At 44.5% G+C, this 23325-nt stretch overlaps 1 protein-coding gene and 1 long non-coding RNA gene across 10 annotated transcripts in view; one reads left to right on the top strand and one right to left on the bottom strand.

Moving 5' to 3' along the window:
* Positions 1-16703, bottom strand: part of TTLL1 (tubulin tyrosine ligase like 1) — a 51986-nt gene extending 35283 nt beyond the window's left edge. For 5 of the 8 annotated variants that reach the window (XM_030540251.1, XM_030540241.1, XM_030540267.1 and 2 more), the window contains exon 1: positions 5819-5938. The gene's annotated coding sequence lies outside the window, so the exon portion shown is untranslated. Of the gene's footprint in view, positions 1-5818; positions 5940-16208 lie in introns of those variants that run through there. The other 3 variants (XM_030540276.1, XM_030540295.1, XM_030540258.1) reach the window with 2 other exon arrangements.
* LOC115638568 lies at positions 3978-13521 on the top strand. Of its 2 annotated transcripts, none has more exons than XR_003997479.1 (2): positions 3978-4019; positions 12869-13521. It is a non-coding gene; the product is annotated as an uncharacterized LOC115638568 (long non-coding RNA). The 2 variants fall into 2 exon arrangements; XR_003997478.1 differs by lacking the exon at positions 3978-4019 and adding an exon at positions 9156-9941.
* Positions 16704-23325: the final 6622 nt, after the last annotated feature.

Here is a 23325-nt window from a genome sequence, read left to right as displayed (position 1 = left end):
AGAGGTGGCGGGAGCGCGATGAGCAGAGGCAGGATGCAATGCTGAGGCTACTGGGGGATCAAACTGATATGTCCGGCATCTAGTGGAGCTGCAGGAAAGGCAGCAGGAACAAAGACCACTGCTGCTGCCCCTGTGTAACTGCCTGCCGTCCTCTACAAGTTCCATATCCTCCTCACCCAGACTCCCAAGAACAAGTGGGGGGGGGGCCTCCAGGCACCCAACCACACCACCCCAGAGGACTACCCAAGCAACAGAAGGCTGGCATTCAATAAGTTTTGAAGTGAAACATGGCTTTGTTCTTCTCTCCTCCCCTCATCCACCACCCCACCTTGTGATTCCCTCCTTCTCCACCCCTTCCAGGCTACCTTGGCAGTTATCCCCCTATTTGTGTGATGAATTAATAAAGAATGCATGATTTTGAAACAATAATGACTTTATTGCCTCTGCAAGCGGTGATCCAAGGGGGGAGGGTGGTTGGCTTACAGGGAAGTAGAGTGAACCAGGGGAGCAGGTTTTCATCAAGGAGAAACATGGGATGGTTGGGAAAGATACATGACACTCGCATCTTCAGGAACTCTGCTCTGTTTGAACAGCTGCAGGAAGGGACTTACTTCCCAGACCAGAAAATAACTGTTGGGGATGTTGAAATGCCTATAGTTATCCTTGGGGACTGGAACTGTCACATCGTAACCTGGCCAGTCATGAAACTGGTTTTCAAAGCTTCTCTGATGCGCAGTGCGCCCTGCTGTGCTCTTCTAATCACCCTAGTGTCTGCCTGTGCGTAATCAGCCGCCAAGCAATTTGCATCAACCTCCCACCCTGCCATAAATGTCTCCCCCTTATTCTCACAGATATTGTGAAGCACAGAGCAAGCGGCAATAACAATTGGAATATTGGTTTCACTGAGGTCTAATCGAGTCAGTAAACTGTGCCAGCGAGCTTTTAAATGTCCAAATGCACATTCTACCACCATTCTGCACTTGCTCAGCCTACAGTTGAACAGCTCCTGACTACTGTCCAGGCTGCATGTGTACGGCTTCATGAGCCATGACATTAAGGGGTAGGCTGGGTCCCCAAGGATAACTATGGGCATTTCAACGTCCCCAGCAGTTATTTTCTGGTCTGGGAAGTAAGTTCCTTGCTGCAGCTGTTCAAACAGACCAGAGTTCCTGAAGATGCGAGTGTCATGTATCTTTCCCAACCAACCCACATTGATGTCGGTGAAACGTCCCTTGTGATCCACCAGTGCTTGCGGCACTATTGAAAAGTACCCCTTGAGGTTTATATATTGGCTGCCAAGGTGGTCTGGTCCCAAGATAGGGATATGCGTTCCGTCTATCGCCCCACCACAGTTAGGGAATCTCATAGCAGCAAAGCCATCCACTATGACCTGCACATTTCCCAGAGTCACTACCCTTGATAGCAGCAGTTCAGTGACTCCATTGGCTACTTGGATCACAGCAGCCTCCACAGTAGATTTACCCACTCCAAACTGATTCCTGACTGACCAGTAGCTGTCTGGCATTGCAAGCTTCCAGACGGCTATTGCCACTCAGTTCTCAACTGTGAGGGCTGCTCTCATCTTGGTATCCTTGCACTTCAGGGCAGGGGAAAGCAAGTCACAAAGTTCCATGAAAGTGCCCTTACGCATGCAAAAGCTTTGCAGCCACTGGGAATCATCCCAGACCTGCAACACCACGTGATACCACCAGTCTGTGCTTGTTTCCCGGGCCCAGAATTGGCGTTCCACAGCATGAACCTGCCCCATTACCACCATGATGTTCAAATTGCCAGGGCCCATACTTTGAGAGAAGTCTGTGTCCATGTCTTCATCACTATTGTGATCACGCTGTCGTCACCTGCTCACGCCTGCAGGATAATGCATGAGGTGTTTACAATGCTCACAACAGCAGCGGTGAGCTGAGTGGGCTCCATGCTTGCCATGGTATGGTGTCTGCAGGAAAGCAGAGTTGCAGCGGAAGCGGTGGATGACAACAGATGCCACAATAGATATTTATAGCAAACTATGAGAGTACCTGCGAGGTGGAGTCATGGCACCAGGAGAGCAGAGTTGCAGAGGAAGCAGTGGAGGATGACGGTCAGCACCGCGCACATTTCCCAAGGAAGAACACAAGTTCCCGTGAGCCCATGACAGACAACATGGAGGAATTTGCTATCGAAACTCAGCAGGAGAGCAGAGTTGCAGCGGAAGCGGTGGATGACAATGAGATGCCACAAGAATAGATATTTATGAAGAACAACGAGAGGACCTGAAAGGTCAATTCATGGCACCAGGAGAGCAGAGTTGCAGTGGAAGGGGTGGTTAGATGACAACTATCTGCTGAAAACAGTATGACGTCTGCCCAGAAAAAAGGCGTGAAATGATTGTCTGCCTTTGCTTTCACGGAGGGAGGGGCGACGGACAACATGTACCCCAAACCACCCGCGACAATGTTTTTGCCCCATCAGGTATTGGGAGTTCAACTCAGAATTCCAATGGACAGCGGAGACTGCAGGAACTGTGGGATAGCTACCCACAGTGCAACGCTCCGAAAGTCGACACTAGCCACGGTACTGTGGACGCACTCCACCGACTTAATGCGCTTAGTGGGGACACACACAATCAACTGTATAAAATCACTTCCTAAAAATCCACTTCTATAAATTCGACCTAATTTCATAGTGTAGACATATCCTAAGATATTAAAACACATCCTACATTTTCTTAAACAACTCATCGGAGATACTGGCCTAGGAAAACAGCTCTACACTACCATACAGGAGAAAGAGGTCCAGTTATTCGTTCTGATATCTTGCTCCCAAGAAGGTTATGCACTCAGACCTGTAAGGAGGGTCTTATAGAGATTTTTAAAACTGACTCCTCCAGTCTATTAAACCACAGCAGACTAGTTAGTGCTCTCCCCTGTTTAACACCCTGGGGATATAACCACCTTCCAGAGTAAAACGTGAATTTCAAAGCTACAGGAGAACTAAACTGTGTTTGTACCCTCCTTTATTGCTTCTTTGTGGTGATTAAAGACTGCCACAAAAAGTTTGTTTTACTGCCTCCCCTTCTTTTTTTAATTAAAACACACACACACACACACACGCTATCTAGGTACTTAAACAGGCCCTCCTTATTGGAGCATCTGAGTTCTTCACAAATGTCGATGAATTTATCCTCACAACACAATTATGAGGATAGGAAATATCCCCACCAGGGCAACAGAGAGATTAGGTAACTTTTTGAAGGTGACAGAGGAAGTGTGTGGCAAAGTTAAGTACAGAATTTAACCCTCAGTGTCTAAACCACAAGACTATCCTTCCTTTCATTTAGGAATATTAAATCTTGATGTCTCTATTTTTAAAGGGCTCAAGATCTAATGGGAGGTCAATATTACAAGAGACTCAAATTTAGCACTCAGGATATTTGGATGATTTGATTATCCCAGGAGGATGCATAATTAGACTGTTTAAAGCTTTGTATTTTTTATAATGTATTTACAAATAACTGCAAGCAAAAATATTTTTCTTAACAGGCTACAATAACTCTGAAAAAGATTACAGGAAAGTAACACAACATATATTCAACAGTATAGATAATACTTTAAGGCTACAATCAAGGGTAGTATAAATTTAATCCAATATCTAATGCTCAGTCTAAAGGGATTTATATCCTATATGCCTCTCTCCCTCCTCCCCCCCAGTGTGATTATATCAGTGATCACCAATCAGTAGATCACGATTAACTGGTCGATCCTGGAGCCTCTGACAATCAATCATGATTTCCAGCCACTAAAAGTCTGGCAGAATAGTATGGCTAAGGCTCTTTGCCTGCCCATGGGAAATGGGAGCTGGTGCCTGCAGGGAGGGGCAGCATGCGGAGCCTCATTCCCCCACCCCCCACCCCACCCCCGGGTCTGCAGGGACATGATAGCTGCTTCTAGGAATGGTGCAGGGCTGGGCAGGCAGGGAGCCTGCCTTAGCCCCGCTGTGCCACCGACCGGGAGCCACCTGAGGTAAGCGCTGCTTGCCGGGAGCCCACACCCCTCCTGCACCCCAACCCCCTGCCCTGAGCCTCCTCCCGGAGCCAGCACCTCAAACTCCTTCCTCAGCCCTGAGCCCCCTTCCAGAGACAGCAATCCTCACTCCCTCCTGTACCCCAGCCTCAGGCTCAGCCTAGAGCCTCCTCCCACATTCCTAACCCCTCAGCCTCAGCCCAGAGCCCATACCCCCTCCCACATCCCTACCCCAGCCCGGTGAAAGTGAGTGAGGGTGCAGGAGAGTGAGCAATGGAGGGAGGGGGATGAGTGAATGGAGAAGGGTCTAGGGGAAGAGGCAGGGCCTCAGGGAAGGGGTGGGGTAGATCCTGGGTTGCATTTACATTCAAAAAGTGATCTTGTCCGTAAAAGGGTTCAAGACCACTGGATTAGATCATCTATCAGGTTCTCTCCATCTCTGACGTTTAAGACTACAATTTTGCGTTCATACTCAAGCAATACCCTTTAAAGTTAATATAAAAATCTCACTAAGTCAGTGGAAGTTTTGCCTGTGTAAGAGAACTGCAGGATCAGATTATCTGATACCAGATATATTTTAAAAGTTCTTCAACATCAAATAAATGGGGGCTAAACAGTAAAAGTTGTACAACGAACTGATACATAATAAAATACAAATATACATAAATTAATTGGAACTATAGAGATTAGTAATCCAGAATTACTAGAAACACATCACATATAAAGTGATAAATTTAAACTAGATAAATACAAACTCCATAGGCCCACTCTCACAAGTGCTTACTGCCAAACATAGTGTGTTACTGAGAGTAGTCCCATTGGGATAAGTCATGGACTAGGAACTCATGGTAGTATCAACTCACTTGGTAGTAAACATTTACAGGGTCAGAGCCACAAGGCATACCAGTGTCAAGGCTATGAAGAATTAAATTTGGTATACTTAAAACTGTATTAAAATACATAGCATTACACACATACAATTTTAAAAAATCAGCCCCAAGATACTAAAGTGAGTGGGCCCTTCAGCAGTGTCTTCAGATAAACAACATATATTTCAATGTACATTTCTATAAAGTAGATCATTTAAGATAAATCACAGGTACGGGGTATAGAATGGCTTAAGACACATCAATACACAATCATCATGACATGGGTTATCATGATAGCAATGTAGTTGAGCTGGGGCAGAATCTCCTCTTCTTGCACCCAGGGATGGAAGGATTAGTATAAGGTGGGCTGGGGAAGGATGAGCTGGGGGAAGTGGGTTCCCCCCATGTGGGGGAGGCTGGTGTGTTGGGGGAGGTGGGTTCCCCCCATGTGAGCAGGAGGGGGCTGGTGTGTTGGGGGAGGTGGGTTCCCCCCATGTGGGCGGGAGGGGGCTGGTGTGTTGGGGGAGGTGGGTCCCCCCATGTGGGCGGGAGGGGGCTGGTGTGTTGGGGGAGGTGGGTCCCCCCATGTGGCGGGAGGAGGCTGCTGTGTTGGGGGAGGTGGGTCCCCCCCATGTGGGCGGGAGGGGGCTGGTGTGTTGGGGGAGGTGGGTCCCCCCATGTGGCGGGAGGGGGCTGGTGTGTTGGGGGAGGTGGGTCCCCCCATGTGGCGGGAGGGGGCTGCTGTGTTGGGGGAGATGGGTCCCCCCCATGTGGGGGGGAGGGCTGGTGTGTCGCTGCGTGAAGGGTTTTCGGGCACCGCCCCGCTCCGCTGCTGCCTGGGGCGGGGGGTGTTGGGCGGGAACCGCCGCCCGCCCCCGCCGCGACGGGGGGTCCCTCCCCTGCAGGCCCCGAGGAGTCTCCGGCTCTCACCTGCCCGCGGGAGGGGCCGTTCCCGCCGGGCCTCCGGCTGCGCTCCCTCGGCTCCTCCTCACAGCCCGCCAGGCACCCCCATGGCCGCCTCCGCCCCGCTACTGCCCGCCCGCCGGCTCCATGCGCCGCCCCGCTGCCGAGAGGTGCCGGCCGGGAGCGTCCGGCGGGGGGCGGGAAGCGGGAGCAGCCGCACCAGGGCCGCCGCCCCTACGGCTTCCGGGGCCACCCCCCGGGGATATTTCCGGGGGACGGGCGGCGGCGGCTACGAAAGACCCTGTAACACAGACCCAGCCACCCTCAATCACTGAGCCCCCCTAGGCCCTGCCCCACCGCCACCCCCAATACCTGCACAACCACTGCCAAATTACTGAGACCCCCAGACACCCCCCGTAGCCACCCCCAACCAGAGACCCTTATGCCCACCCCCAAATTACTGAGACCCCAGAGATTGCTGCCCCCCACAAGGATCCCTGAACCACTGAGACCCTCACACCTGAACAGCCACCCCCAAACCACTGAGACGACTCCTTCCCCCCAACAGCTACCCTCGAGACCCCTGGACCTGCATAGCCACCCCTGAACCATAGAGACCCCAAAGACCCCTGAACTCTACGGCCACCCACTGAACCACAGAGACCTCTGACATCCCAGCACTGCACAGCCACCCTTCTGCACCCCTGACACCCTCTGCACTGTGGAGCCCCCAGACCTGTACATTACTCATAGCCACCCTCCCACCCTATTTATTATTTATTTATTTATTATGGAAGCACACACTTACAAGCCACAATCATGGACAAGTACCCCATTGTGCTAAGCTCCATAAAAACAGAACAAAAAGACAATCCTTGCCCCAAAGAGCTTACAATATAAGCATAAGTCATGACAACAGGTGGAGACAGACAGGCAAATGGAGGAGCACAAGAAGACACTGTCTGCCAGCATGATAGGCAGCAATTTCAGCACAGCAGCTGCCTAACCTTGTCACATTTTTACAGGCGTCAGAGCAAAGAAGAGTTTTAAGGAGGGATTTGAAAGAGGAAAATGGGAGAACTCTTTCCAAGTGTAAGGGGCAGCATGTGAAAAAGAAAGAAAGTGTTTGCTTGTAAAATTAAAAAGCCAGTCACTGTATTACAGAGACCCCTTACAGACACCTTGGCACTGTAGAGATCGCCTCCAGGCCCCCAGACATTCTTCGCAGTATAGAAATCACTATTTTCTCTCTCTCTCTCTCACACACACACACACTACTCCCCTCTCCTCCAATTTATATAGCCCTTCCTCCCCCCATGGTAAAAAGCAGTATATAATAATGTAATTAAAGACTATATCACAATTACCATTAAGATATTGACATGGTTATTTTTAGTAAAAGTCAGAGACAGGTCATGGGCAACAAACAAAAATTCAGGGAAGCCTGTGATGTAGCCTATAGGGCTAGTCTGCTTGATTGCCTATATATCTTTTCTTATGAATGTAACCACTTGTTATATTATAGGTTTATTATTTGTTGTTATAATAAGAGTATTTTGGCTGTTTGTATTCGAGTATTTTAGCTGTAACACAACGAACCTACAGGCCACATCCTATACGTTGAGCTAGGGCAAGTTAGCATACAGATATTCGAGATATGTGATGATGAGCTAGAGCATGCAGTATGTATGTTTGGAATCTTTAACAGAGATAAATGGGCATGTCATAAACAGATAAGAAAAGTTAATAGCACAGAAGTATTTTATATCTCTTTGACTGTAAAGGGTTAACAAGTTCAGTAAGCCTGGCTGTCACCTGACCAGAGGACCAATCAGAGGACAGGATACTTTCAAATCTTGAGGGAGGGAAGTTTTTGTGCTGTGCTGTTAGATTTTGGTTGTTGTTCACTCTGGGGGCTCAGAGGGACCAGACGTGCAACCAGGTTTCTCTCCAATCTCTCCAATACAGGCTCTTATAAGTTCAGACTAGTGAGTACTAGGTAGATAAGCGAGTTAGGCTTATGTTTGTTTTCTTTATTTGCAAATGTGTATTTGGCTGAAAGGAGTTCAAATTGGTATTTGGCTGAAAAGATTTTAATTTGTACTTGTATACTTAGGCTGGGAGAGTATTCCCAGTGTCTATAGCTGAAATACCCTGTACCTATTCCATTTTTTTTTTAATTTACAAAGATAATTTTTACTGTTTTTTCTTTCTTTAATTAAAAGCTTTACTTGTTTAAGAACCTGATTGTTTTTTTATTCTGGTGAGACCCCAGGGGACTGGGTCTGGATTCACCCGGGAATTGGTGGGGAGAAAGGAGGGAAGGGGGAGAGAGAGACTAAATTATCTCTGTGTTAGGATTACTGTCTCTCTCAGGGAGAATCTGGGAGGGGAAGAGAGACAGAGGGGGGAAGGTGCATTTTCCTCTCTGTTTCAGGATTCAAGGGGTTTGAATCACAGTGATCTTCCAGGGTAGCCCAGGGAGGGGAAGTCTGGGAGAGGCAACGGTGAAGGAAAGGGTTTACTTTCCTTGTGTTAAGATCCAGAGGGTCTGGGTCTTGGGGGTCCCCGGGCCAGTTTTTGGGGGGACCAGAGTGTACCAGGCACTGTAATTCCTGGTTGGTGGCAGCGCTACAGGTTCTAAGCTGGTAATTAATCTTAGAGGAATTCATGCTGGTACCCCATCTTTTTGGACGCTAAGGTTCAGAGTGGGGATTATACCATGACATGGTGTTAGTGGTGGGATAGATAGATAGATAAGATAGACTCCAAAAGCCAGTGAGGTTTGTATTTCTCTCTCTGCTAGCTATCTGCAGGCAGATTGAGAGGTTTGGGTTTAGGAGCAAAAGCCAGTAGGATTTTTTTCTTTTTCTTTCCCTGCTAGCTGTGTGTAAAGCAGGCTAGAGGAGATTGTTTTTAAAAGCAAAGGTCTGCAAGTTTTTTTGGTCTCTCCCTTCTGAGTACTCTGAAGGCAAAGGCATTAGGGTTTAACAAGGATTTTTGTTAAACAAAGGGACTCCAGTTGTGAGTCACCATACACCAGCAAAACACATTTGCAAATGAATGATTTTTTTTCTTTCTAACTCTGTCGGGAATAACTAGGTAGAAGGAGTTAAAAGAAAGACTCTGTTGCTAGGCAACCTGAAGAAGGCAACAGAAAAGCAGCATTTCAGACAGTAAAAAGCAAAGGGCGCCCCAACACAAGAAAGCAGAAACCATGACTACCAAGGACACCCTGAAACAGGAACCAGCGAGACTGGCGGCAGAGGAACAAATCAAAGACGCAGACCACAAGCGAGACATGGAAAAGAAACTACAAGAACTAGAAATAAAACAAAAAGAGATGGAGCAAAGAGAAAGAGAAAGAGAGGCTGCCCACAGGAGAGAGCTGGAGATAAGAGAGAGAGAGAGGGAAGAGAGGGAAAAAGAGAGAAAGTATGAACTGGAATTAGTGCAGGCTAAGCAGAATAACACAGCCAACCCTAACAACCCTTCACCAGTTGTTGTTCCATATCCCAGGAAATTTCCCACCTACAAGGCAGGTGATAACACTGAGGCCTTCCTAGACAGAAGTAACAGAGGTGAGGATGAGCTAATGGTCACTAATCATTATGAATATGTCATTAATATGTACAAATGTGCCATCCTAAAGAGTAAGTGTACCCTAACATTTTTGTGGGCGAGGAAGTTAAGTTTGGACATGGAAGGAGGGGACCTAGGGCTCAGGCCCTATAAAAGGGGCAAACTACCATGTTGGGTAGGTTCAGCATATTCATTGTTAGTTTGTTTCAAGCAACTGAATAAAAAGAAAGGCAAGTTGGAAGGGGCAAATAAAAAATATTAAGGGAGTACTTTTTAAATCAAGTTTAAGTCCCAAAAGTTTTGTGGAAATTGTTTTCTATTTTCTTCTAAAGAAGTAGGTATTCACCCACGAAAGCTCATGCTCCAAAACGTCTGTTAGTCTATAAGGTGCCACAGGATTCTTTGCTGCTTCTAAAAATATTGATTTATCTGATTCTGTTTTTCATTAATACTAAAATTATTACTGGAGTGTTAAGTTCTTCACCTCTCACTCAAAACTTCAGGAACTTGGAACATCAGACTCTTGACATGTCAGAGGCAAGACTGATCTTTTTTCTTTTATCACCAGGTAATCAAGGAAGGGTGTGAGTATATTAATTGAAAAACATTTATAGTATGTCAATACCACATATATTGCTAGAACAATATTATTGTGGTTGTAATTGATTAATTATTTGATTACAAGTCCATTACTATTCCATTTATCTCAATAAAAGGCTTTAAGACTGCATTTTGTTCTCAACATGAGTTTCCTTGTCATACATCCTAAGGGTCCCTGTAAAGTCTGTGTAGCCTGATTCTGGGACAAGAATCTTATTATCTTCTGATCAGAGTAATTGGTGAGCCTATAACCCATATTATCTAAATATTATTAACCTTCAAAAATCAGGCAATCGTGACCTGTCCCTGACTTTTACTAAAAATAACTGTGACAAAATGGGGCTGATGGGGGACGAGAGCTGGAACCCTGTTGTGGTAGAGGAGGGAATGGTCCAGCATCTACTTCAGCTGCACCCTCTGGTGCCCACAGCGGCTTGGAGCTTCAGAGTACCCTGCCACCTGTCGCAGCTCAGAGTTCCAGGGCTGGCAGTTGAGAGTCCTGGGGTTCCCCCGCTGCCTGCAGTGGCTGAGAGCTCCAGAGTCCCTCTGCCACCCATAGTGGCTCAGAGCTCCAGGGTCCCCCCACAGTGGCTGGGAGCTCGAGTCCTCCTGCCGCTTGCGGTGGCTTGGAGCTCTGTGTCCCCCAGCCACCCGGGGTTGTTGAGAAGTGCAGGGGCCCCTGCTGCACGTGACAACTCAGAGCTGTGGGCCCCCCTGCTGTTGCTGGGAGTTGTAGGGACCTTTGGCACCTGAAGGAGCTTGGAGCTCCAGGGTTCCCACCAGCTGACAGCTCCAGCCCCATTTCCGCAGGGATGAAGCGGAAAATGTTACGGAGGTCTCTGGCTCTGACATAATCTTAGCCTTAATCACAGTGTATACACACATGAGGCCAAATTAAGGTTGCACAGGCAACCTTAATTCTGGCATTTCCTAAATTTTGAGTATTTAACTTTGCAACTTTAATGGCAACTTTGCAACTTTAATGTAGTCTTTTTAATGTAATTTCCTAGGATTTAAAAAAAAGAAAAAAATTAAATTCCATCATGTGGAACTATATGGACATTCACATGGGTCATCAACAAGACTAGAACCTTCAGATCCACTTCATAAACCTCTGCCTCTTGAGCTAACAAAGTGCAGGTTATCATTTTTGGTGTGGGCTAGCATTAGAGAAAGATGGGACATTTTGCCAGCGTATTTCACAGATATTTGCTGACAACAGAGGAATGGTGAGACTCAGGAATACTCCATTCTACTCCAGATACTGAGGGCAGTGTCTAGTGGTTTCAAACATTTGTGCCTCAGCCTCTCCACTTTGTCCTTGTCGCATTCAGAGACCTCATATAGACACCCTCCAGTCCCCTCAGATTCACATTCTCACCCCACTCCCTGGCTTCCTCAGACCCAGCTCCTAGTCCTCTGTGCATTTAAGTCTGGCTGTTCATCCCCTCCTCCTCATTGCTTAGGCACCAGAAAGGAGTGGAGCATTGAAAGCATAGGAAAAACAGTCCTATTGTCAGTTCCTGTGCCTGGAACCACACCTGTCCCTTGTGGCTAGGAGGATCAATGGCAGAAAAAGTCCCACGGAGCACCTGCAGACCTGGGTTGGAAAATCTTCAGTACAGACGGAATCTTAGAGATTTTAGCTGCCAAACTCAAAGAAACTTCTACTAATCATGTGCAAACTGAGATTTTCAGGGGCTCATGATTTGGACAAATGTGGGTGTATTTTCATATGAACAGCAAAAATTACATCCCTGACACCAAGGCAACCCAGCCAAATTTCAAATCCTGGCTCCAAGGCATGAAGACACTAGATCTTCTAAAAATAAAACAGCTTAAGAAAGTTTTGAACATGAGCAAAATTATGCATGTTTCCCTTAATGTTGTTCTTAGAAATGGCTGAAGCATTTTTATTGAAATATTAAAAAAATAAATAAATTCAGCTTGAGGCAGACACCCTGCATGGAAAATTTCAGCCCACCTGGTCAAAGTTCAGCAAATTTAATGCAATGGAAAACATGGTTTTATACTGGAAAGAATCAGACAAACTTTATTATAGGTGTCACTACATGTGCCTCCTATAATATATACATTAGATACTGCTTTGAATTATAATATAGAATATTTTTGCTACTTGCATCCACTGTTAGACCATCTTAGAAACATTTATTAATTTACATGTCAGCACAGAATTTTGCCCCTATTGCCATTTCTTGTGAAAACTCTTCAGTCTATTTCCTTCTTACATACCTCTTTGTTTTTCTGCAAATTACTCTGGAAATAAGAAAAAGCTTAGTTGCTAGAAAGTGAGAGGTTAAGGGGCCAAAGTCTGCTCCAGATGAATGTGATGGCAAAACTCTTATTGATTTTGGTGGAAGCAGGATTGGTCCCATGGTTAGCAATTGGCACACTCAAGCATAATATAAAGAATAACATACACACACTTGCTGACATGAATAGTCAGCTGTGCTATGGGGACCTTGAAAGAAAGATGCCAGTAGATGGGTGAGTCATGCAGCTAATAGATTAGTGGCATCAGTGCCAGCATATGGCAAGCAACAGCTATTTTAAGATTAGACACAATATAGTGGAACTCCTTGCAGAATGTCAGAGGAAGGTAAGGAATCTGACCTCCAGTGATAAGGTTAACAGAAAACTAAGTACATGTTTCATAACAGGCTGTAAAGGCCTGAAGAATTATAGTGGAAATAAAGGGGGAAATTAATGATTATAGTAATGGATTTAGACAGCTGATCACATTTAAAAATAGAATAACCTGACCATAACTGAAATAAGGTTAACTTTTGCAGTATGCTGGAATGAAACAACTAGATAGATAACAGTTCCTAAATCCATAAATCAATCTGAATAATATTTATGCTTTGTTTTCAGGTGATAAGGTCAGTCCCAGGAACATAACTATGAAGCAATAATGGATTACAATTATATGAATTCTTGGAAGAGACTAATAATACTCCACAATTTTTTAAAATCTATGGGACTAAAGCCTACAAAGCCCTATATTTTCTTGCTTGTGTCATATGCAGTGGAAATGACAGGATACAACAGTAATGGGCAGTGAATATCAAAGGCCAGGGAAGGCTAAGCCTTCCCTGACCCAGGCTGTGGCCCCACCCATGTCCTGCCCCAAGGCCCTACCCTCCCTCCCCCTCTACTCTGAAGCCGGCGGGGGCTCACTCAGCTCCAATCGCAGCCTGGAGCTCAGGCCTGTTGGTGGCCCAGGGCAGACTGGGGCTTGCCCGGCAGTGGGGCCAGCAGCTTGGCCCAGCCAGCGCTGTGGGAGTTGGTGGCTCAGCCTATCGCTACTGGGGCCAGCCGGCACAGCTGGGCTGTGGCTTCTCTTACCACTTGCTGGGGAGGGAGTGCTCGGGGCTCCAGTGGGTGGAGGTGGGGCCTCAGGTGGAAGAGGAAAGGCCAGCGGACTAGCATCCCTGAAGAAAGGCGGAGGTGTCACCCACGGCCTATGGCAACAGTAGCTCTAGCAAGGAGTGACAATAGTCAAGGAGAGGTCCTCCTCTAACCATGAAAAAATATCTACAGTGACGACTGACACAAGTGAGAAAAAATAAATGGACCTGGTGTGTCAGTATCAAGTACTTGGGCAGCAGCATCCATCAAGCTTATGGGGACATAAGAGAATTCAGTCAGGACAAAAAGAGTTTTTATTTTCATGCCAAAAATAAACCTTGAGACCAATCCTATAGTCCTTCATCCACAACATTAGACCCTTTTACGACAGTCCAAATCTGTCATTTTGCAGTTTTCCTGAAAATTTAAAATTAATTTGTCAATATACATTAGTGATTCTCAACCCGCAGACCATGGGCTGCATGTGGTCCAATTAGCATACAGCTGTGACCCAGCTCAGCTATATGCTAAGGCCAGCCCATGTGGCGGGGTCTGGGTTCCAGCTACCCAGTGCAGTGGGGTCCAGGCTGCCCCGCTGCCCAGCACGGCAGGGTTGGGGTCCAGTCGAGGATGCCAGCCCAGCCCGCAGAGTCCAGGGTTTGTAGCTGCTGCCCGGCCCCACAAGCTCCAGTGCTGTCACCTGGCCCTGCAAGCTCTGGGGCTGCCTCCCAGCCCCACACAGTGCGGGATTCAGGGAGCCGTACAGTGGGGATCCAGGGTCCAGAATTGAGGTCTGGGCTGCCACTGCCCTGTCACCTGGCCCCTGCAGCCCAGGTAACACGTTGTGAGCCGCATATGCGGCCTGCAATGATAAGTTGAGAACCACTGATATACATCATAGCTGCAATTTACCAATGCATTTATTCAACTTTTTATATTACGTACTTTAATTTTTTAATTATAGTTCAGAATATTGTGTAATTAAGGCCAAACATAGATTTACCAGGATGCTTATAAATTATAAAAAAGTTCTATAGTGGCATCAATGCAATTCTGCAATCACTTATACATGTGTGTAGCTTTAAGCGCACGTAGTCTTATTGACTTGAATGAGTCTACTTATATATTTAAAGTTAATCATGTGTAAAAGTCTTTGCTGGAATGAGGCCTTATGCAAGTGCAAAACACAATCAAAATAAGGTTTAAATTCTCAGACAATTAAGAGGAGTCTGCCTATAAAAAAAGCTCAGATAAGTTTTTAACAAATTATAGTTTTAAGATTAAATTCCCTTTTAAAATACTTCTAAAGTACTTTGCACTTTCATAACACTTTTTATCTGAGGATTGTACTTTGTAAACATTATATATCTCAGTCTCATAACACACCTAAGTAAGATTGAAGGTAAGTATTATACTCATTGTACAGCTGAGTTTCAGAGAAGTTAAGGCCTGATCCAAAGCCCCTTAAATTCTTGAAGGCAATGGGAAGACTTTTATCCTGCAAAAGATCGTTGGGGTCATTTACTAGGAGTGGGAAAGGAAACATCTATTTTATATTTCTTATTTTCTTTTACATTTAAAAAATGACTTGTGTAATCTGTGGACAGCCTCGCTTCATTTAGAAATCTGTATCTATGCCACTGTTTCCTTTTTTCATGTTTACCTTCTTGTGCCATAGAGATGATATCATACAATAAATAAAGGGCAAAGTCCTTTTGCAAGCACGAATTGATCCAGTCTCCCTATTTGACAGGACAATAAGGCATGGAGCAGTACTTTTTTTTTGCCTTTTTAATGTTTTTTCTCAAGTGAAACTGTTCACTCCCACTAACCTCTAAGAAAGATGTGGGGAGGTATTCAGGAGTTGATAGTTGGAGTATAGCAAGTAGACTCCATCTTTCTTACACCCTCCTTCAAGTAGGAGAAACATTTTAACTTTTTTACCATATACACAATAGAAAGGATTAGTTGTGGCCTTGTGTTTGGGACCCTGCATGCCTGAGTTCATCTTCTCCTTCCTGCTTAACCTGGGCGAGAAACTTTCCCTCTCCAGTGGGCCATATGAAAGAGGATTGTCTCTTCTAGGCCCTCATTTCTGGCAATGCAACTGCCATAAAGAAGGAAACTAATACCCCTCATGGGTGGGCCTGTTACACATGAAGAAAATCACTACTCCAACCCCCTTTCCACCAGTAGGACCACAATGAGAAATGAAACCCACCAATCCATTTGCACTCTGGCTATGTGGGAGAAGGCTTATTTGGAGCCCTAAAGCCAGCACTGTCGTGACTAGCTAACACAATATTGAATTTGACCTGTCCTTGTTTAGACTGACTGCAAACTTGCGGGCAGCATGAGTGTTAAACTTGCTAAAGTCAAATTCTAATATAAAATTTTATAGCAAAAATAAGGCCTTTGCATCTGAGTATTTATATACAAACACATAATTTATGAATAATGGTAATCTTTATTACCGCAACAAATTCCAAGACTTTTTTTCCACCATGAGGATCATCACCAAAGAAAATGTTAAAATAGGTATTCTCATGTTACTTTCATATTGCCTTCTCATGTATTCCTTGATTTCTTATTCTAACACAGTCTCAATCTAGCACTAAGCCTTATTGATTTATTTCTGCTCTATTTCCAAAATCTTCTGTTTCCCACTAACACCAGTAAAAACCTTAGGAAAGTCTTTTCAGACTTTGACCTTGACAATATGACTTTCTTATCCTCTCTGAGACCCATCCTTCCATACTCTCTAAGCTGTTCAAAATAAAATTGTGAAAGTAATCAACATCTCCCCATGTTATGGCCACATTTATCCCTCCTAAAGGTCAGTCAGAAACACACTAAAATGTACCTCAATTGCTTTCTCTTGACACCAGAGAAATTCTTCAGACTCCATTTTGTGCCCCTAGCTTTTATTTTGAATAAGCAGAAGTCACTCCACCATTAGAAGTTGCAGGTCAGATGATAAGGTCAGCAAATCATAGCTCTGAGGTAAACAATGGCAATGAGCATGTGCAGACTGTTTGCAATATTGGCATGTATCCAAGAATGAGGCAATGTTGGCATGTATTCAAACTGATAAGTAGGGCCCTACCAAATACATGGTCCATTTTGGTCAATTTCACTGTCATAGGATTTTTAAAAACATCAATTTCATGATTTCAGATATTTAAATCTGAAATTTCAGGTGTTGTAATTATAGGGATCCTGACCCCAAATGAAGTTGTGAGCAAGTGGGTAGCAAGGTTATTATAGGGAGGTGGAGAGTTGTGGTACTGTTACCCTTACTTCTGGGCTGCTGCTGATGGTAGCGCTGCTGCCTTCAGAGCTGGGCAGCTGGAGAGCAGCATCTGCTGGTCAGGAGCTCAGCTCTGAAGGCAAAGTCACTGCAAGTAGCAGCACAGAAGTAAGGGTAGTATAGTAGGGGAGAGGGATAGCTCAGTGGTTTGCACATTGGCCTACTAAACCCACAATTAGGAGTTCAATTCTTGAAGGGGCCATTTAGGGATCTGGGGCAAAATCAGTACTTAGGCCTGCTAATGAAGGCAGAGGACTGGACTTCTGGTTCTGTGCAATAGGTATATATATCGTGGTATGCCTCCCTTGTTGCTGTTTGTAGAGCTGGGCCCTCAATCAACAGCTATCACTATATTGCCACCCAGCACAGAAGTGAAAGTGGCAACACCATGACCCCTGCCCCTTGCAACTCCCTTTTGGGTCAGGACCCCCAATTTGAGAAACACTGGTCTCCTGCATGAAATATGTATAGTATTATATAGGGTAAAAGCACACACAAGACCAGATTTAATACGGGGAGACCAGATTTCACAGTCCATGATGTGTTTTTCATTGCCGTGAATTTGGTGGGGCCCTATTGATAAGAATATTTGGCGGGGAGCATGTGCAGAAAAGCTCTGGTAAGATAATGAGCATGTGCAGTAAGGATCTGACAGCTGAGAGGACAGTATAAGAGGCAGATGGTTAGGATGGTTGAGTGAGGAGTGGACAAAGAATTCAGAGACCAGCCGAGCAGTTGAACTGGCAAGATACCTGAAGAAAGCTGATTGAGAAAGGTAGCTATAACAACAGCAGCAGCACCAGAAAGCCAGCAGGACAGAGTAAACCTGCCAGAGTAATTATAGTTTAGTATGAATATGTATATGTGTGTGATGTATGAGTGTGTTAATTATAATTTATATATGTAAAACAAAGTACAATTTAAGAACTGCTGTCAGTGATCTGTGGCAATCTGGCCATCTGTAACAGGGTGTGACAATTTAGACTCACTTGGACTGTATGCCATTGCAGTTTGTATGCTCTTTAACTTGCAATAAGGGATTTGTGTTTTTATTTATGATTTTAGATGTATTTTATTAGGGATTGTTAGTTACATTAATAAAAAGATACTTTGTTTTGGAAAGAATACTGCCTTTTTTTACTTGTCAAAAAGCTGTATCTGTGTCCCCCAACTTTTGCATCTGAAGAAGTGAGTTTTTTTACCCACGAAAGCTTATGCCCAAATAAATCTGTTAGTCTTTAAGGTGCCACCGGCTCCTTGAAGTTTTTTCTTAGCTACCCCAGAGATCCAGACCTTACATTAAGGGGGTGATAGAGAGGTTATTATAGTGGCACCCTAAAGCCTGTTTTGGGGGTAACAGAACAGGTTAAAAAGTCTTTGGCCTAAAGCCCATCTCTCACTATCCATAATCTTCCTGGAGCAATACTACCGAGGACTGTGGAATCTTGTGAAATGCCGAGCTCCCTCAACTACTTCTGAGTTTAGCAAAAGTGTAGGATTGACAGCTGCAAGTATCAAACCCTTGGGCCACAACCCAGCAAAGCACTCAAGCACATGCTTAACTTCTGCGGTACTACTTGCTTGTTTACAGTCAGCTGAACTACTCGCATGCTTAAAATTAAGCACGTGTTTGAGTGTTTTGCTGGCTCAGGGCCTTAATAACTTGCCCGTTGGAGAAACGAGCCTGCAGAGCCCTATTTTTGTTGACATTATTTAGAATAGGAAATCCTATTAGAAAAGCTCCGCCCCCCCCCATCCCTGCTCCCCTCGTCCCGCCACCCATCCAGCCCCACTCTGCTCAGGTATCGCTCCTGTTCGTCACCCTGGCCTCTCGGTTCCTCATCCCTCCACACGCTTCCTCCCCACAAGCTGCTCAGCTCCTCGCAGCTCCGCACCACTCCCCCCCCCCCCCCCGTGTCGCTATGGGAACATTTGGGGCAGGCTCAGCCACGCTCGGTGCAAAGGGCAGCAGCGCTCTCCTGCAAGGGGGTGGGGGGAGGGGTCGTAGCACTTGGCACGCACACACCCCAGCGCTGGCTCGGCAGCCCGAGCATGGGCAGACGCACACAAGGCACATGCCGGGGCAGGGCAGGCGGCTCTGCTCTTCCAGCCAGGGGCGGGCCGGGGAGAGGTGGTTGGAGCGCCGGGAGCAGGGCGGGGCGCGGCGCAGGCTGGGCGGGAGCCGCGGCGAGTGGGCTCCCGGCGCAGCGCGGACAATAGGGGCCGTTCTGCAAGTGACGCTGCGGTGAGTACAAGGGCCCCGCTCGCTGCCCGCGGGCTAGGGCCAGCCCCTGCCCTGGACGAGCCCGGAGAGGGGGCTCGCGGGGCACTAAGGCTTGTGTCTCTCTTTCTCTGTCTGCAGGGCAGCGGTCGCTTCCACGCCGGCCAGAGACGGCAGAGCCCAGCCAAGGTAGGGGCAGCGGCCACTTGTAGCGTTGGATGCTGAGGATTTCGCCTCCAAGGCGGCCGGGGATGAATCGGGTGCAGGCAGGTGGCTGGGGGAGTGCATGGTCCCGGGAGAGGGGCTTGCATGGGCGCTGCTACACACGGCGCGAGCGGGTCCCTGACCTGGCCCGAGGGGGGTCATCCCCTGTTTATTGCCCGGGCCAAGCGTCTGCGTCCAGCAGCTGAGACAGGGAAGGGAAGTAGGCGCTGCAACTTGTGACTGCGTGTTGAGAGACGTGCTCGCTCGCGGCTCCATCAGTCCTCTTCCCATTACTTTCTCAGAGGTCGTGCTGCCTCTCTTCCCCTGCGTCGTGTTTGCTTGTTCGAGGTGTATCGTGCTCGCTGTAGCATTTCAGGAGGCGATTTTTTCGGTTCAGTGAGAAAGAGACTATGTAATTTTTTTAATACGGTAATAAGCTTTCGTTTTGGTCAAACCTGAGTAGGGCTTGTTAAAAAAACAACCGAACTCATTCTTATTTAGAGACACTAGAAACCACAAGTCGAAGTCTTTTTTAAAACATTGAAGGCAACAACAGTAGAAGTATATCACCTGCCGTAACAACTAAAAAGCTTTTAGAGCTTTGATTTTTAAAGGAGGAAATATATGTGGGTCAACATATTAATACTGTTTCTCTGCTTCTAAGGATCATGTACATTTCAAAAACATTTCTTCTTGCACTAAGTGAGAATCCAGTCCTGCATTTATTTAAATCAAGCAGTATTTTGCAATTGACTATAATGGGTGCAGAATTAGGTCTTCAGCATATGGAAAATAAATCTCCATAGGGTAAAAAAAGTAGAGTGAATAACTCCCAGTAGTAGTAACTTGAGTGGATCTACTAATTTTCAAAATTGAAAAAGGTATGGAACCCTTTTAGGCAATAAATCTTTTTTTTAAAGACTGATAGTGTATGGGGTGGAGGCCTAGATCTGATAGTGCTGTAGGGAAGGTGGTGGGGGCTGATGATTTTCTTGGATTGTTTACATTTACAGCAGGGTTTTAAAAGGGAATTGTACTATGTATTTTGTGAGGGGGAAAAAAAGGCTTCCCTACCAAAGAAGAGTATTTTTTGTACTCAGCTACTGTTGTACTGTAGATGTATTCTAAACAAAGTAGTTGAGAATTTGTTCTTTCCCTCTCCACAAACCAGGAAATAAAATTAAAAGGGCCTTTGAAGGAAGACTAAAGTTTATAACTAAATTTGTAGGTGATAGAGATTGTCCCTGGAAATTTAAAAACATTATTCAATAGCTTTTTCCCTGCCTTCCTCCCCACTTTGTAGAAATATTTACATTTCCTGCGTGCTGAAGTTAGCAATGGCAAGATTCTTGAGCTAGTGCTAGAATTAATAAATCCATACAATTATATAAACTCTCAGCCCCTGTTATGAATACAACTAAAACAATCTTTTGACTTAATCCAGATGGTGACTTACTAAAGTCAATGTAAAGAGTTCAGATAAAGTTTAGACCATATCAGAAAGTGCGATTACACAAATGTGGTGAAGACTGATAGCAGTCCTATTATAAACCAGATACACAGGGGTTTAAATTGAGATGTGACTATTAGCCTCAAGCTGAACTGTAATATTTTAGGTCTTATCAGAAACCCTCTTTCCTTTTAGAAAAACAAGACACTGCCATACTTACAACAGTGCTGTGGGTAAACTTGCATTAAAAGTTTGTTCTCCAAAAAATATATATATATATTTTTGAACTCTGTAAAAAAAATAAAAATTTCTCAGCCTGTTAGTTGAAGGTTCTTTGTCCCTGTTTATATTGAAAAGCCAACTTAGATATAAACATGATCTGACAAAAACCAAAATGTAAGAAGATAAACTGACCAAGCTGCAGTGGACTGTTTCCCCACAACTGTCCTTAATGATTTTTAGTACAGATAATGTCAATGACAGAGAGTATCTAAAGGTGACAGAAAAGGAATAATTATGGTTTCAGTCCTGCAAACCCTGCTCACATTACATAGTAGTTTACACCACTGGACAGTGGAACTGCTTGCAGAATGGGGTACTGCATAATGGGCTTGATCCTGCTCCCAGTGAAGTCAGTGGTAAAACTTTTGTATTTGTTTCAGTGATACAGGATCAGACCTAGGGTGAATAAGGGTGGCAGAAATGGATCTACAGACAATCAGATTAAAATCCAACCCTTCCATGAATAAAGGCTGAAATATCAGGCTCTGTATATTTACCCAAAGTAAACACTGAAGTCTTTAAATCTATCTACTTTAAAGACGTATGTAGCAAAATACACACTGAAAAAAAATGTTTCTACTGCATTTGCAATCTCCAGTACTTCAATGGGGGCGGGAAAATGTTAAAATTATTCAAAGTTACAAAGGATTAAGGCCCTGATTCAAAAAGCATCCTTTATTCGAGGAAAGGAGTTTAAACGTGCTGACATTTTGCTCACTTGAGCCTTGTTTGGATAAGTTAAGTGACAGAAGTTTACTATGTATAAAGATGGACTTGGCAACCGACACAGTTAATATGAGGAATTCTAACACTAGATAAGATGAACAGCAGTGAATATTGTGTTTTAAAACAAGTGGATATTGCAATGAAAGTCCTGACTTCTTCTCTTCCTGTTTGGAAATTCAGGCTGCAGTTACTTAAGCGATCTCTGCTTCTTTGGTTTCAGAACCATGTCTCTTGAGATGCTACAAATGATACTGATTTGAATACTATTAAAGAGATGCTTTAAAATGCTTTGACTAGAAAAAATGTATAAGAAAGAGTTCCCTGGCAGTTAACTACAACAACAACAAAATCTGTTCCTTTTAATGTGATCGTGATAAACTCAAAGAACTCTCTTTGTTTAGCTTAACAGAGAGAAGGTTAAGGGGTGATTTGATTAATCTACATGGGGAACAAATATTTAATAATGGGCTCTTCAGTCTAGCAGAGAAAGGCATGATATGATCCAATGGATGGAAGCTGAAGCTAGGCAAATTCAGACTGGAAATACGGTGTACATTTTTGACAGAGATATAAACCATTGCAACCACTTACCAAAGGTTGTGGTAGATTCTTCATCATTGACAGTTTTGAAATCATGATTTTTTTTTTTCTAAATGATCTGCTCTAGGAATTATTTTGAGGAAGTTCTATGGCTTATGTTATACAGGAGGGCAGAGCAGATGGTCACAATGATCCTTTCTGGCCTTGGAATTTATGCCTGTGTTTTAAAAACAATCTTTAATGTGAAGGATACCACCACCATCACCACAATATAGCATAAGAGGGATTTCCAAGAACTGATATAAATAGGAATGTTTTCATACAATTTAATAGTTTTTTATTCAAATGTTTAACATCAATATAATAGCACTGTGTAGTACATAAGACCCCAAAAGTGAAACTAAGACAATGAAAATAGTTCTGAACTAATGTGTAAAAAGTAAACAGACAGCATAAAATGGTGAACAAATTAAATGAGAATCTCAGTTTTAAAATCTATTTGTAAACAATTTTCTCATCATCTAAATCTAACAGCAGGAAGGAAGAATCCCATCGAGTCCTATAGAATAAGGAGGTCAAGGGCTTGACCCTACAAGTTGCTCAACACTCCATCTGCAATTCAACAAAACAGCTAACCACTTTGACTTAAGTGGGATTATTTGTATTTTTATAGTTAATGGGGCTACTCATTTGCTTAAAGTTAAGCACATGTTTAGATGCTTTACTGGATCAAGGTCCGCATGTTCAACATTTTAAGAGTGAGCCTGATACCAGTGAAGGTTTGAATTCTTCAGCCCAGTCACTAAAAGTGAACTCTGATGCTAGTGTCCAGCAAATGGACTCATTGTGGGCACTTAACATATGACTGCAGGGTCAGGTCCTCAAGTAGTCCAGGATAATATCTCAAATTGATTAAAAAAAACCAACACAGATGGTAGATTTTATAAGAAGCCCAACTCTATTATATAATAACTATAGTAAAAATGCAATATAACATTCATAATTATCCATCTACGAGGCACATTTATTTTTTGCCAGTGTACTTTTTGTACTATTAGCACAAAATTAAAAACAAACTACATATGTTTTAGAAGGAATTTATACCTAATAGAAGAAGAATTAATTTTCCGCTGCTTTGTGGTCTACCCACATATTACCAAAATATAGATGTTTTCATGCCTATATGCCTCAGCCTGCTTTAAGACAATTTTTGAGGGTAGTAGTTTTTAATGTAATCTTAATTAATC

Source organism: Gopherus evgoodei, chromosome 1, assembly GCF_007399415.2.
Source record: "Gopherus evgoodei ecotype Sinaloan lineage chromosome 1, rGopEvg1_v1.p, whole genome shotgun sequence".
In the NCBI taxonomy this organism is placed as follows: domain Eukaryota; kingdom Metazoa; phylum Chordata; order Testudines; family Testudinidae; genus Gopherus; species Gopherus evgoodei.
The sequence above is the reverse complement of the archived record's forward strand: the minus strand, read 5'-3'. Positions and strand labels throughout refer to the sequence as shown.